This window comes from Oryctolagus cuniculus, chromosome 12 (genome assembly GCF_051225735.1).
Source record: "Oryctolagus cuniculus isolate XC-2025 breed Fujian yellow rabbit chromosome 12, ASM5122573v1, whole genome shotgun sequence".
Taxonomy (NCBI): Eukaryota; Metazoa; Chordata; class Mammalia; order Lagomorpha; family Leporidae; genus Oryctolagus; species Oryctolagus cuniculus.
The window spans coordinates 114840001-114854351 of NC_142878.1; the positions used below are offsets into that span (position 1 = coordinate 114840001).

General features: G+C 45.1%; 1 protein-coding gene across 2 annotated transcripts in view; it reads right to left on the bottom strand.

Moving 5' to 3' along the window:
* LOC103346823 (uncharacterized) overlaps positions 1-9517 on the bottom strand; it is a 61881-nt gene extending 52364 nt beyond the window's left edge. Inside the window, exon 1 of one of the 2 annotated variants that reach the window (XM_070054806.2) lies at positions 8737-9517. The gene's annotated coding sequence lies outside the window, so the exon portion shown is untranslated. The remainder of the gene's footprint in view (positions 1-8736) is intronic. The other variant, XM_070054805.2, reaches the window with a different exon arrangement.
* Positions 9518-14351: the final 4834 nt, after the last annotated feature.

Consider the following 14351-nt stretch of genomic DNA (forward strand, 5'->3'; position numbering starts at 1 on the left):
TCAATCATTATTTCAAAATGTTTTGTAGGGAGTGCCTGAATGGCCTTCTAATATCCCATAAATATATATTTCCATAAAACAGACAATAGAGGGGCTGGTACTGTGCCCTAGCAGGAAAAGCTGCTGCCTGCATTGCTGACATCCCTTATGGGTGCTGCTTTGAGTCTCGGCTGCTCCATTTCTGATCCAGCTCTCTTCTACTGGGGAAGCAGTAGAAGATGACCCAAGTCCTTGGGCCCGTGCACACATGTGGGATAACTGGAAGAGGCTCCCAGCTCTTGGCTTCAGTTCAGGGTAGCTCCAGCCATTGCAGCCATCTGGGGAGTAAACCAGAAGATGGAAGACCTTTCTTCCTCTCTCTCTGCTTCTGCATCTCTCTAACTCAAATAAAATAAAATAAATAAAAATTTAAAAAAAGGTGGTATAGCATAGTGGGAAAGCTGTTTCCTGTGATGCTGGTATTCTATATTGTGCATGAGTTCATGTCCCACCTGCTCTACTTCTTCTTTTTATTTATTTATTTTTTTTCACAGGCAGAGTAGACAGTGAGAGAGAGACAGAGAGAAAGGTCTTCCTTTTCAGTTGGTTCACCCCCTAATAGTCACTGCAGCCAGTGCACCATGCTGATCTGAAGCCAGGAGCCAAGTGCTTCTCCTGGACTCCCATGCGGGTGTAGGGCCTAAGGACTTGGGCCATCCTCCACTGTATTCCCGGGCCACAGCAGCTCTACTTCTGATCCAGCTCCTTCATCTGCCTAGGAAAGCTGCAAAGAATGGTGCTTGTGCTCCTACTCCCACATGGGAAATGTGGAAGAAGATACTGGCTCCTGGGTGGGAGGGACGTTATGGGGGGGAAGCCATTGTAATCCATAAGCTGTACTTTGGAAATTTATATTCATTAAATAAAAGTTAAAAAAAAAAAAAAGAAGATGATGCTGGCTCCTGACTTTAATCCAGTTCCAACCCCAGCTGCTGTGGCCATTAGGGGTGTGAAACAGTGGATAAATGATTTATATCTCTCTCTCTCTTTGTAACTCTGCCTTTCAAATAAATATTGGCTGGCGCCGTGGCTCAACAGGCTAATCCTCTGCCTGCGGTGCTGGCACCCCAGGTTCTAGCCCTGGTCGGGGCACCAGATTCTGTCCCGGTTGCTCCTCTTCCAGTCCAGCTCTCTGCTGTGGCCCAGGAGTGCAGTGGAGGATGACCCAAGTGCTTGGGCCCTGCACTCGCATGGGAGACCAGGAGAAGCACCTGGCTCCTGGCTTTGGATTAGCACGGTGCTCTGGCTACAGGAGCCATTGTGGTGTGAACCAATGGAAAAAGAAAGACCTTTCTCTCTGTCTCTCTTTCTCACTGTCCACTCTGCCTGTCAAAAAATAAATAAATATATTTTTTTTTAATTTAACAAATGGCCCTAAATATTCTGACTCATCTTGACATGTAACAGGAGACAAAAAAGTTGCTGCTGACTTTATGTAGTGCCTCCTCAATCTTTTCTATAAGCAAAATACATTTATTTCTTTTGCTGTCCAAGCACTCAAATCTAAAAGAAATAATACTACCCAGTGCAACTCTGTTCAAGGCTGCTCCTGCACTGAAGAAAAGTAAAGGAGCAAGGGGCCCAAACCCTGTGTGGCCGGCTGGCAGTCCCCTCCTCACTCTGCATCTGAGTTTCTGATTAGAGAGGGAGACAAAGGCAACTCCAGATACTGCAGCAGTACACAAACAGCCTCACAGACACACCTTATGTGTGTGCAACAGAAGGAGAGCACAGAGCACTATGTAAGGGAGGAATACATTGAACAAAAAGGAAAGGATGTGAATGGACATAGCTAAGAATTTCCCCACTCTGCTGATCATGATCTCAAGGATGTCCAGGCCAGAATTCCATTTCACTTTGGAAAACCCACTCCATAAAGTTTTCTCCACCTAGGTGTATTCTTATGTGAGGAATCTGTCTTCCTGTGAGAGAGGGCACCACCACAGACTGAAAACCAGTCAAAAAGCAGAGTGATGGCTTTAATTCTCAGAGGTGAATGGACAACCACATCTATGAATTCTGCCTTGAAAAATAAGCTTCCTTCTGCTCTAGGAATCTGGTATAGTTTAGGGCTAAAATGAGAAACACAGAGACCAGCTGGGTCTGTTACATGAGAAGAAAGGAAGCTTGATGGCAGCACTGTAGGTGGCAGCCTCACCTGCCATGCCACAATGCCAGTCCTCAAAATCAGCCTATTTTAAAAAGCATTTTAAATGAGGGATGGGAGAGAGGGACACTGGATTTCATTTTCCACTTCTATTTGAAGAAATGGAATAGTAGAATCCATGCCAGCCTAACACATGGCAGCTTTAGCCACTGATGACATCACAGCTTGCTACCCAAAAGTGGCAGCCAAAATAAACTCAACAAATGAGAACCAAAATAAAACAGAAGAGTTTAACCTAATACCAACAGTTGTTCAGCAGATATCACCAAGATCTTGACACACAGTCATCAGAAGGATAAAGGGTGGGGCTGGCTTTGTGGCACAGTGGATTAAGCCACCACAAAATAAAATGCTGGGATCCAATATGTGTGTCCACCCTTTAAAAAAGATTGATTTATTTGAAACTCAGAGTTTTGGGGACCAGTGCTGTGGCACAGCTGATTGAGGCCCTGGGCTGCATTCCATATGGTCCCTGGTTCAGGTCTTGGCTGCTCCACTTCCAATCCAGCTGCCTGCTAATGTGCTTGGGAAAGTGGCACAGTATGGCCCAAGTCCTTGGCCATATATCCACATGGAGATCTGGAAGGAGCTACTGGCTCCTGGCTTCAGATCAGCTCAGATCTGGCCACTGCGGCCATTTGGGGAGTGATCCAGCAGACTGAAGACCTCTCTGTCTCTATCTCTATCAGTAACTCTGTCAAATAAATAAAATAAATCTTAAAAAAACTCAGAGTTATAGAGAGGAGGGAGAGTCAGATGGGATGGCATTGTGGATTAGCAGGTAAAGCTGCTGCCTACAGTACTGGCATCTGGTATAGGCACCAGTTCATGTCCTGGTTGCTCCACTTCTGATCCAGCTCTCTTCCAATGGCCCTGGAAAAGTAGAAGATGGCCCAATACCTGGGTCCTTGCCACCCAAGTGTGACACCTGAATGAAGCTCTTAGTGCCTGGCTTGGGCCTGGCCCAGTTCTGGTCATTGTAGCCATCTAGGGAGTAGACGAGCAGATGGAAAATCTCTTTCTCATTCTCTCCCTTTCTCTATCTCTGCCTTGCAAATAAATAAATGCTAAAAAAGAGAGAGATCTGCCATCTGACATGGCTGCAATGGCCAGGGCTGAACCACACAGAAACCAGGAGCCAGGCACTTCATCTGGGTCTCACACATGGGTTACAATGGCCCAAACACTTGAGTCATCCTCTGCTGCTTTTCTCAGGCCATCAGCAGGGAGCTAGTTTAGAAGTGGAGCAACTGAGACATGAACTACTGCTCATCTGGGAAGCTGGCATTGCAGGTGGTGGCTTTCCCCATTGTGCCACAATGCCAGCCCCATGAGTGCCAGTTTGAGTCACAGCTGTTCCACTTCTGATCCAGCTCCCTGCTAACACAACTGGGGAAGCAGAAAAAGATGGCACAAGTACTTGGGTCCTTGCACCAACATGGGACACTGGGTTGGATCTCCAGGCTGGGCCATCATTATTCATTGCAGTCTCTTGAGTGAACCAGCAGATGCAAGATCCCCATCTTTCTGTCTCTGCCTCTTTCTCTGTAACTCTGCCTTTAAAATAAAAATTTTAAATCTTAATAAAATAAAGAGAAAGGGTGAGAGAGTGTCCACAGTAAAGTAACAGAGCAAAGCTACAGTTGTGCTGTCCCTCAGCAGCCTTCTGCCTTAAGTGGGAAATCTCTGGCTTACAGACACTGACATAAAAGACACATTCAAAACACATTTCAAAACAAGAGATGAGAGGTTTACAAGGCATATTGACTTTATGATGACTTTCATTCATTAGGTACACTGGGTTTAGGTATATGCCTTTTGTGCAGCCAAGTTAACCCAGGGTCTAACTCAAAGAGATGTACTGAGGGAGATGTGCTGCCAGGGGAGAGAGCTACAATGTCCCATTGCTCTTGTAGCATCATAAAGGGAAGGAAAAGGTCTACTCATGTCCATGGTTACAAAGAGGACAGAAGCACAAACATTTCAGAAGGCAGGAGCAAATTTCAAATACAGTTATTTTAAGAAAATAAAAGGAAGCAAATTTCAGAATATAACATGGGGTAGAAACACACCATCAGTTCATCAATTCTCACAGGGATCCAGGAAAACTGCCCTGCCTACCCATAAACCAAATGTTTCAAAACATATTTTCTGATTAAATTCAGAAGATTACAGGACTCGGCACTCTGGGTGTTCAAATGCCAAATTAAGTTTTAGTTTCCACTATGGGCATATGTAGCCCAATCACTCAGAACATGAGAAAAACTTTTCCATAAGAAGGAACATGAAATATTCAGTCACACAGAATAACTGTGCTTAGTGCTCAAAGTGAACCAACCCCAGGATAAGCACCCAGAAAACCTGTTAGGTCTTAGGGCCAGCTCCATGGTGAAGCATGTAAAAATTTATTTATTTATTTAAAAGGCAGAGTTACAGAGAGTCAGGGCACAGAGAAAAGTCTTCCATGCACTGATTCACTCTGAAAATGGCTGCAATGGCCAGAGCTGGATTTACTTGAAGCCAGGAGCCAGAAGCTTCTGTCAGGTCTCCCATGCGGGTGCAGAACCCAAGAACTTGGGCCATCTTTCACTGCTTTCCCAGGCCACGGCAGAAAGCTGGATCTCAAACAAGCACCCATATGAGATGGCAGCACTGTAGGTGGCAGCCTCACCTGCCATGCCACAATGCCAGCCCTCAAAATAAACCTATTTTAAAAAGCATTTTAACTGAGGGATGGGAGAGAGCTTGTTTATCCAAAGCAAGGATAACATAACATAACTACTACACAGAAGAAGCTCCTGGCTCCTGGCTTTGGATCGGCACAGCTCCGACCACTGAAGCCAACTGGGGAGTGAACCAGCAGATGAAGACTTCTCTCTCTCTGCCTCTCCTCTCTGTAACTCTGACTTTCAAGTAAAATAAATAAATCTTTTTAAAAAAATAACTACTAGTACTCATTAACTTCAAAAATATAGAAATTTAATGAAACTCAAAATATAACCAAAATCATCATCTACTACACATTATAATCTTCATTTTGAGAGTGATATTAGAAAAAAAATTAACCCCTCCCCCATTGAAAAAATGCACATGGGACTGGTATAGTAAGTTAAGCAGACCCTGGCAGTGCCAGCACCCCACATGGGCACTGGTTCAAGACGTGGCTGCTCCATTTCCAATATAGCTCCCTACTAATTCACCTGGGAAAGCAGAGGATGATGGCCCAAGTGTTTGGGCCCCTGAAATCAAGTGTGAGAACCAGAAGAAGCTCCAAGCTCCTGGGTTCACCTGGCCCAGCCCAAGTCATTGTGGCCATTTGAGGAGTGAACCAACAGATGGAAGACCTCTCTTTCAATCTCTCTGTAAATCTGCCTTTCAAGTAAATAAAATTGATCTAAAAGAAAATACCCTGTATACAATGTAGTATTTTGGTTATTTCCTCATACAAAGAAAGCTCAGATAAACTGTCGATGAATCCTCCTGGCTTGATGCAATTCAGAAGGATGATTGCCTTCTGCCACCCTGTGGTAGACATCAATGAAAGTTATTAATGGGGAGATGAATGGGCTGCAGCCATGGCTCACTAGGCTAATCCTCTGCCTGTGGTGCCGGTACTCCAGGTTCTAGTCCCAGTTGGGGTGCCAGTCCTGTCCCAGTTGCTCCTCTTCCAGTCCAGCTTTCTGCTGTGGCCCAGGAAGGCAGTGGAGGATGCCCAAGTGCTTGGGCCCTGCACTCGCATGGGAAACCAGGAGAAGCACCTGGCTCCTGGCTTTGGATCAGTGCAGCGTGCCAGCCGTAGCAACCATTTGGGGGGTGAACCAATGGAAGGAAGACCTTTCTGTTTGTCTCTCTCTCTCACTGTCTAACTCTGCCTGTCAGAAAAAAAAAATGGGAAAATGAATGGACACCATCAGACTGCTTCCTCATATGCCACCTTTCCTTAAAGACATCACTGCTACATTACCAGATTATGTCTCTTGTGTGAAACATATCTCTCCTAACTTGCCAGAAACTTATAGCAGAGCAGGGAATGATGTGCCAAGGACAGTGAGTTAGCCTGAGTAGTCCAGGAATCCTGTTCTTGGCTGTTTTCAAGTTCATATTTTTTTTTTTTTGACAGGCAGAATGGACAGTGAGAGAGAGAGACAGAGAGAAAGGTCTTCCTTTTGCCATTGGTTCACCCTCCAATGGCTGCTGTGGCCGGCGCACTGTGGCCAACGCACCGCGCTGATCCGATGGCAGGAGCCAGGAGCCAGGTGCTTTTCCTGGTCTCCCATGGGGTACAGGGCCCAAGCACTTGGGCCATCCTCCACTGCACTCCCTGGCCACAGCACAGGGCTGGCCTGGAAGAGGGGCAACTGGGACAGAATCCAGCACCCCGACCGGGACTAGAACCCGGTGTGCCAGCGCCGCTAGGTGGAAGATTAGCCTAGTGAGCCGCGGCGCCGGCCCTTTCAAGTTCATATTAATGTACACACAACATAGTTGCTGAGAAAGTGTCTTACAGTTGTTTCCTGGGTGTGAAGCAGCTCTTTTCAGCAGAAACACGTAACTGCTTGTCCACTCGCAAGCACTGTGATAGGGAGTACATGGGAGAAAAGTTCAAAAACACACTGGGTTTCAGAGGAAGATGTTGTTACCCTAACAACCTCTATCCAGGATTCACTTTCTATTTTTACTTCCTAGGCAACCTTACTATGCTAAATGAGTTTCACAGATTAATAATCTGGTGACAACAGGACTCTAACAGAATCTATGAGCCACTCAGTTAATCAAGTGATAACTTCATTATACTGAAAATTAGTCTATAGCAATAGTTTTTAGGGCCACATGTCTCTTTTTTTTTAAAGATGTTTTATTTATTTATTTGAGAGGTAGAAATACAAATATTGAGACAGACAGAAAGGTCTTCCTTCTGCTGGTTCACTCCCCAGTTGGCCAAAATGGCCAGAAGAACTGCATTAATCTAAAGCCAGGAGCCAGGAGCTTCTTCTGGGTCTCCCACATGGAGACCCCCCACATGCCTTCCCAGGACATAGCAGAGAGATGGATCAGAGGAGGAGCAGCTGGGACTCAAACGGGTGCCCATATGGGATGCTGGCACCACAGGCAGAGGATTAACATACTGAGTCACAGTGCCAGCCCAAAGCCACATCTTTTACTATACTGTGTATAGTAAAAGTATAGTATACTATCTCTGTGGGGGGAGGGGAGCATATTTTCTCTTTTCTTCCTTACCCCTCCTCACATTAACACCTTGTATAAAGGCTTCCATAGACCACAGTCATTATGAAAATCTGTCATTAATATCCTCCCATGTTGAAAATGGCATGGGGTTAAACACAGAACTCAGAATAAGAAAAGTAATTTGAAGCTGGTGTGTGGCTGAGCAGGTAAAACCATAAGGGTGCTGGTTCGAGACCTGGCTGCTCCACTCTCTGCTATGGCCTGGGGAAACAGTGGAAGATGGCCCAAATGCTTGGTCCCCTGCATCTGTGTGGGAGACTTGGAAGAATTTCCTGGCTCCTGACTTCCATGCAGTTCTGGCCATTGTGACCATCTAGGGAGTGAACCAGCAGATGGGAGACCTCTCTATCTCTCTGTGCCTTTGCCTCTCTGTAACTCTGCCTTTCAAATAAATAAATAAATAAATTAAAAAGTAACTGACCCTCTTAATTAAAACCATATGGACTGTAAGATAATCAGCTTGGTGGAGCATTGAGTCACTTTAAAGAACTAGAAGAGAAAAATTGCTACTTTTCTGTATTTATGTCTTCATAGCTCTCCATTTTATGAAAATCCATATTAAAGTAGCTCATTATTAACTCACACGGTAGACTTGCATTAATTTCAGTTCACTTCTCACTTTGCAAAGGGATTAGCAGCAGGTAATAATAGTTGACATCCCTAATAACATAAGAAAAAAGGGTTGAAGACAGAAATCGAAAAGCAGGAAAATAAATCAGCTACATTTCCATGGCCTCAAGCTCCAGATTGAAAAAGAGTCTGTTAATTAAACACGGAGGAGAGATCAGTCTACTAAGCTACTGCACAAGCTTCACATTGCCGCTGGGAAATACAGCCAAACTCAAAGCGCCCTGGCTGTCAGATGTGTCCACAGGGTCCAGCCTGGGGGCCACTGGGCCCCACCCAGCTGGAACAACCATGGGGTATTGCTGGAAGCCCAGCCAGAAGGCATTCTCTGACCCACCCTAAATGAGAACTGGGCTAATTTAAATCTAGGGAATGGGACTCCTTCCTTTGCCATGCTCTCAACTGCCCTGCTGGTGCCGTTCCTCGTCCAGTGTACTGTAAGGAGAATTTGAGCGAGGCAGCCCGTGGGACTGGCCGTGCATCGGGAGACTGGGAAGCGGCGGTGGGAGACACAACACCTGGGTTCCAGCCTTGACTCTGCCAGAGGCGCTCCCAGGATCACTGAGAACCAAGTGATCAATGTCTGGGAGCCGCTACCCGCCATCGCACCCACCCTCTCCCACACACGCATAGATGCCCCTTCCTGTTCTCCATACTTGCCGTGGAAACTCTCGGGAGCACGTCCCCTTTCTTCAGGACACCTGGAGAGCAAAGCGGAAAGTGTGGGACAGGAGAAGTCGCTGGAACTTGGGGCCCACGGTGGCAGATGCAGAGGCACAGAAGCAGCGGGCGGCAGGTCTGGGGTGTGTGCTCCCGAACCGCCTGCAATTGCACTTGCAGAGCAAGACTCCCCAGGGAATGTGGGAGAAGGAGCGGTGCGGCCTCTCAGGGCACACTCTGATCAGTAAATGAACTTCCTCTGTTCTCAACCCCCGGGCCACAGGGAAAGGCACGCGCATGCGTACGTTCTCCCACATGCACACGCACAGGCGCTCAGAGCACGGAAAACGTTAGAGCACCAGGTGACTCTGGGAAATGGAGTCCAGGCCAGGGCATTCCTAGATAGACTTACTGGCCCTCTCCTAGGACTTCAGTACGGGGTGGGTGGAGACAGGCTGGGAACCAGAGGGCGTTTGCTTTTGTTTCCATCCCTCCTTCCCTTCCTTCCCACCCCAGATCTCGAGGGTCAGCTGCTGTTCTTCCTTTCTTGAACAAAATCTTATGAAGTGACAGCCACTGCTGCTGAGTCCCAAATCCCGGTTCCCTCACACACGCTGTTTCTCAGGAAAATCCCCTGCTGCTTTATTCCTGCACAGCTTCTCTCAAGTAACCCATGACAAGGATTTCAATGTAACTCTCAGCACAGGTGTACACGGCACAGTTTAACATCTAGATTTGAGAATACAATTTTTACTTGTGTCTTTTATTTGTGGTTCTTTTCAAAGTATTTTACACCACCCTCTAATTCACCAAGTACAAAAAAAAAAAAAAGAGAACTGGATACAGGACTAACATTGCCAAGTATCTTCTAGGGGCCAGATTAACAGAGTAAATGCCTTACTTTGTATCAATTATACCTCAGGTTAATTCTGGAGACCGTATTCTCAATTTACAAAGAGAAAGCTGAGGTGGAAAGAGATTCGAATTAAATTTGCCCATGGAAGTATGGTAAAAAAAAGTCTAGGTTAAAGGCCAAAGTGAAATATTGGTTTAAGAAATCTTTCAGGACCAGCACTGTGGCATAGTGGGCTAAGCCTCTGCCTTCAGCACCGACATTCTTTATAGGGGCTGGTTCAAGTCCCTGCTGCTCCACTTCCAATCCAGCTTTCTGCTCTAGCCTGGGAAAGCAGTAGAAGATGGCCTGAATGCCTGGGACCCTGCATCCACATCAGAGACCCAGAATTTCCTGGCTCCTGGCTTTGGATCAGCTTAACTATGGCTATTGCAGCCATTTGGGGAGTGAACAAGTGGATGGAAGACTTCTCTCTCTCTCTGCCTCTGCCTCTCTGTAACTCAGCCTTTCAAATAAAAAAAAATCTTCTTTAAAAAAAGAAATATTTCTTTTGTCTTGGGGCTCAGTTTCTAAAACCCAAGATTTCTCATCTCTAAAATAAAAAGTGAGGGAGAGGAGGAGTATCTACAATCCTAATCTTCACTGTAGAGAAACACATAGGATTATAACTTATCTAAAAAAGAAAGGAGGTTCAAAGTTGCTATTGCTGTATGGTTATTTTTCTCAAGTTTAATATCAAGATAGTGTAAATATTATGCATTCTTAGGTATATGTGTGGTGTTTGATTTTTAAGATTTTAAGTAGAAATGTAAATGGAAGCAGGATGACATGGAGTTCTATTTTTGATTACTTCTGTCAATTATAATTCATGGGATTAGAATTGCTGGATTAGGAATGCTTAAATGGATCCATTCATTTCACTCTAATGTTTATTATGTCAGGCAATATTCTTTGTGTAGACTGCTTTTTCTTGCCAGATTGAAAATTCAGGAGGGCAAGAAACATGTTTGCTTTGACATTAAAACTCAGCATCTTGATAGTCATTCTGTTAGCTGAATGAATAAATGAGGCTATAAAAATTAAACAAATACAATTTTTGATCCCCAATAACTACCTAGTTGAAGAGACAGTGAAATAGATATCTATTTGATAACAGACACAATTAGATGAATGTATAATTTGTTGCTCAGAGACAACTTTGATAATAAAAGAGATATATTAATAATGACACAGGGCTGAAATGTATAAGCAGAAACCATCCAGGGCCAAGCAGGTTAAATGTTCACCCTAGCTTTGTAAGGCATTCCATTCACTATTTAGTAAGCATTTACTGAGCATTCTTTTGTGTGGTGTGTTGAAAGAACTACCAGCAACATGATTTTCCTAGATATTGGAGCAAGAGAACCTGAGCAATCAGAAAAAGTTGGGATGAACTAAGAGGTTTTTGACACAAAGGTAAGAAAAACAAAAAGCAGAGAGGTCAATTAAAAAGTATATCAATGGTAATTTAGTAGGACCTGAACCAAGGTATGGTGGTAGTGGGAATGAAGAAGAGGCAACCGATTACAGAGAGATCCAAATGGCAGAAACAACAGGATTTCAGTGGTAGATGAAGGCAGGAGGGAACTCATGTGTAAATCTTCATTTGGATTTTATTATTTAATGGACAAGGAGTTCTCAGTACATTCATGTTCATCAGTAATAAAAGGCTACCTACAACTGACTTATAAACTTCCCCTAAATCCAAGACACAATCTCATGGGTAGCTACTATCTATAAGCCTTATGTTGATCATCAAGCCAAATATTTTTAACTGCTACAATCTACAATGGTCCTCATTATGATGCAGTTACTTAGAGACTAGAAGACATAATCCATGTGTATAAGAAAGGTCTAAATAAAAAAGTAAAATTCAGGGGCTTGCGCTGTGGCGCAGCAAGTTTGGCGCAGCAAGTTAACATCCCATATGGGCCCCTATTCGAAACCCGGCTGCTCCACTTTCAATCCAGCTCTCTGCTGTGGCCTGGGAAAGCAGTAGAGGATACTTGCTCCCCTGCACCCACATGGGAGACCTGGAGGAGGCTCCTGGCTGCTGGTTTCGAATCAGAACACCTCTGGCCATTGTGGCCAATTGGAGAGTGAACCATCAGATAGAAGAGCTCTCTCTCTCCCTCTCTCTGCCTCCCCTCTCTCTGTGTAACTCTGATTTTCAAATAAATAAATAAATAAATGAATAAATATTTTTTAAAAAGAGTAGTAATGGTCAATATTTATAAAAAAGTTGTTAAAAAACCCACAAAATCATATAATTCAAAGCTAAATTTGGAATACCTCGCTAATTCACAATTTATATATTCACCAACCTTAGGTAACTAAAGCACAATTAAGCAGGAAAGAAGTAAAAAAAATTTCCCTAGAGAGGGGCCGGCACTATGGCATAGTGGGTAAAGCTACCACCTGCAGTGTGGCATCCCATATGGGCATCGGTTCAAGTCCTGGCTGCTCCACTTCTGATCCAGCTCTCTGCTATGGCCTGGGAAAGCAGTAGAAGATGGCCCAAGGCCTTGGGCTCCCGCACCCATGTGGGAGACCTGGAAGTGGCTCCTGACTCCTGGCTTCAGATTGACACAGCTCTGGCCATTGCAGCCAATTGGGAATGAACCAACGGATGGAGGACCTTTCCCTCTCTTTCTTCCTCTCCTTCTCTCTCTGTGTAACTATTTCAAATCAATAAATAAATCTTTTCAAAAACAATTTCCTGGAATAGCCAAAATGCACATTATAAAGTCCAAGTAAGGTGTCTAGCCACTGGCTCACCATCCTGACTCATAAAAACTCACTCTGTCCTGGCTACTCTGATATGAGTGGATGGACACAAAGCAGAAAAGAAAACAATAGGTTTGAGCAGTGGATAAATGGAAAGGGCTCCAACAACAATGCTGCAGAGAGCTCTGTGGCTCCTAACTGAATGTGATATGCAGGCAGGCATCTCCTTAATTTCTGCCATACTCTCAGTTGTTCTAGGACCATAGAACTGAGCACAAGAATCAGAGCTTTCAAGTCCAACATCCACAATTCACTTAGTGATAGGGGAGCACTGTAGCTTTGCTTCATGAGTACAACTAATCCTCCACACTTGATATGTCATCCTGTTTGGATCCACTGGAACTGGAGAGCGTATGGGGTCAGAGGGAGTATAGGAGCAAGGTGTGTGAGGGACTCATGGTGGTGGTAGCTGTGCAGAGGAAATGGTGGAGGAGGAGGAGAAGAGCAAGAGCCCCTAGCACTGTGGGAATGAGGAGCCGAGGATGAATGGAGACAGGGGTGACTTGTCTGCATTATGCCTGGTACTCTCCTGGGGTATAATTGATGCAACATGAATAATGTGAATATCATGATTACCCTAAAGGCAATTTCAGTCCTGGTAGATGGATGACAAGGACATAGATAATTAAAAACAATGTGACAAAAGTTGTAGGTGCACAATACAATCACCTACATCATTTGTGGATGCCATGCCCATAAGGCAGGAACCACCAGGTTAAGGTCAGATCTCAGGGCTGGCATTGTGGTGTAGAGGGTAAAGCCACCCCCAGCAGTGCCAGCATCCCATATGGGCACTGGTTCAATTCCCAGCTGCTCCACTTCTGATCCAGCTCTCTGCTGTGGACTGGGAAAGCAGATGGCACAAGCCCTTGGGCCCCTGCACCCTCATGGGAAGACCTGGAGGGATCTCCTGGCTCCTGGGTTCTAAGCGGTGCAGCTCTGCCTATTGCAGCCACCAACTGTGAAGTGAACCAGTGTATGGAAGACCTCTTCTCTCTCTGCCTCTCCTTCTATCTCTGTGTAACTCTGACTTTCAAATAAATAAATAAATCTTTTTTTAAAAAAAGAGTCAGATCTCAGAGGTAGCAGAGCCCAGAAATGACAACATTGTATGAAATGAAAATAGGCAGATGGTAGGTAGAAGCTTGGTAACTAAAGCTGGGATCAGCACATGGATCTTGACTGGCAGGCTGTCAATTAACCTGGACTAGGCTGGGATCTCCCAACTTCTATCCTAGTGCCCATGTCTTTGCAGAGAGGCATAACCAAGGAAGAGAAAATCATCTCTGGCTTTGGCTGAGGGGACTGTGGGAGCTCCCCACATTTGAAGCCAGAATATTTTTAACCCTGAGATTCCCTCTTTCAGAGGAAGGCTCTTTTCTGGCCTTGTCTTCTTAGCATAAACCTCTCAAGCCACCAGACCTCCCATAGCCCCACATCACAGGGCACATGTGAATGTGAATGGCTGAATGAACAGAATCTTGAGGTATCATGTAAATGGAAGACTCATGAATCTGTTCTCGCGTCATGGGTGTACTTGAAGGTGAGAAAACTGAGGCAGGGACTTCGGTCATGCTCAACCATAGAGTCCTCCTTACAAAGCAGAAAAAAAGAGAAAAAAAAGAAAAAAAAATCCTGTTCACACTTCAGAAGTGCCCAGCCACCCACCTCTTGAGTGCATGCTCTAACAATGACAAATCCTCTAAGACCAGAGTTGGGCAGGCACTGTCTTGACAGTGTAGAAAACATTTGGGGAGGGAAAGCCCAGCCCCTCTAGAGCCCATTGGTTAAAGGATCCATCAGAAGACTCGGAGGCTTGCCGCATCACACAGCTGCCCACAGAGAAGGATGGTCACAGATGTGCTGTGAGCTGTGGCCTCGTGGTACTGGCTGCAGCTGTTGACACATCAGAGATGACTGGTGGCAGTGGTT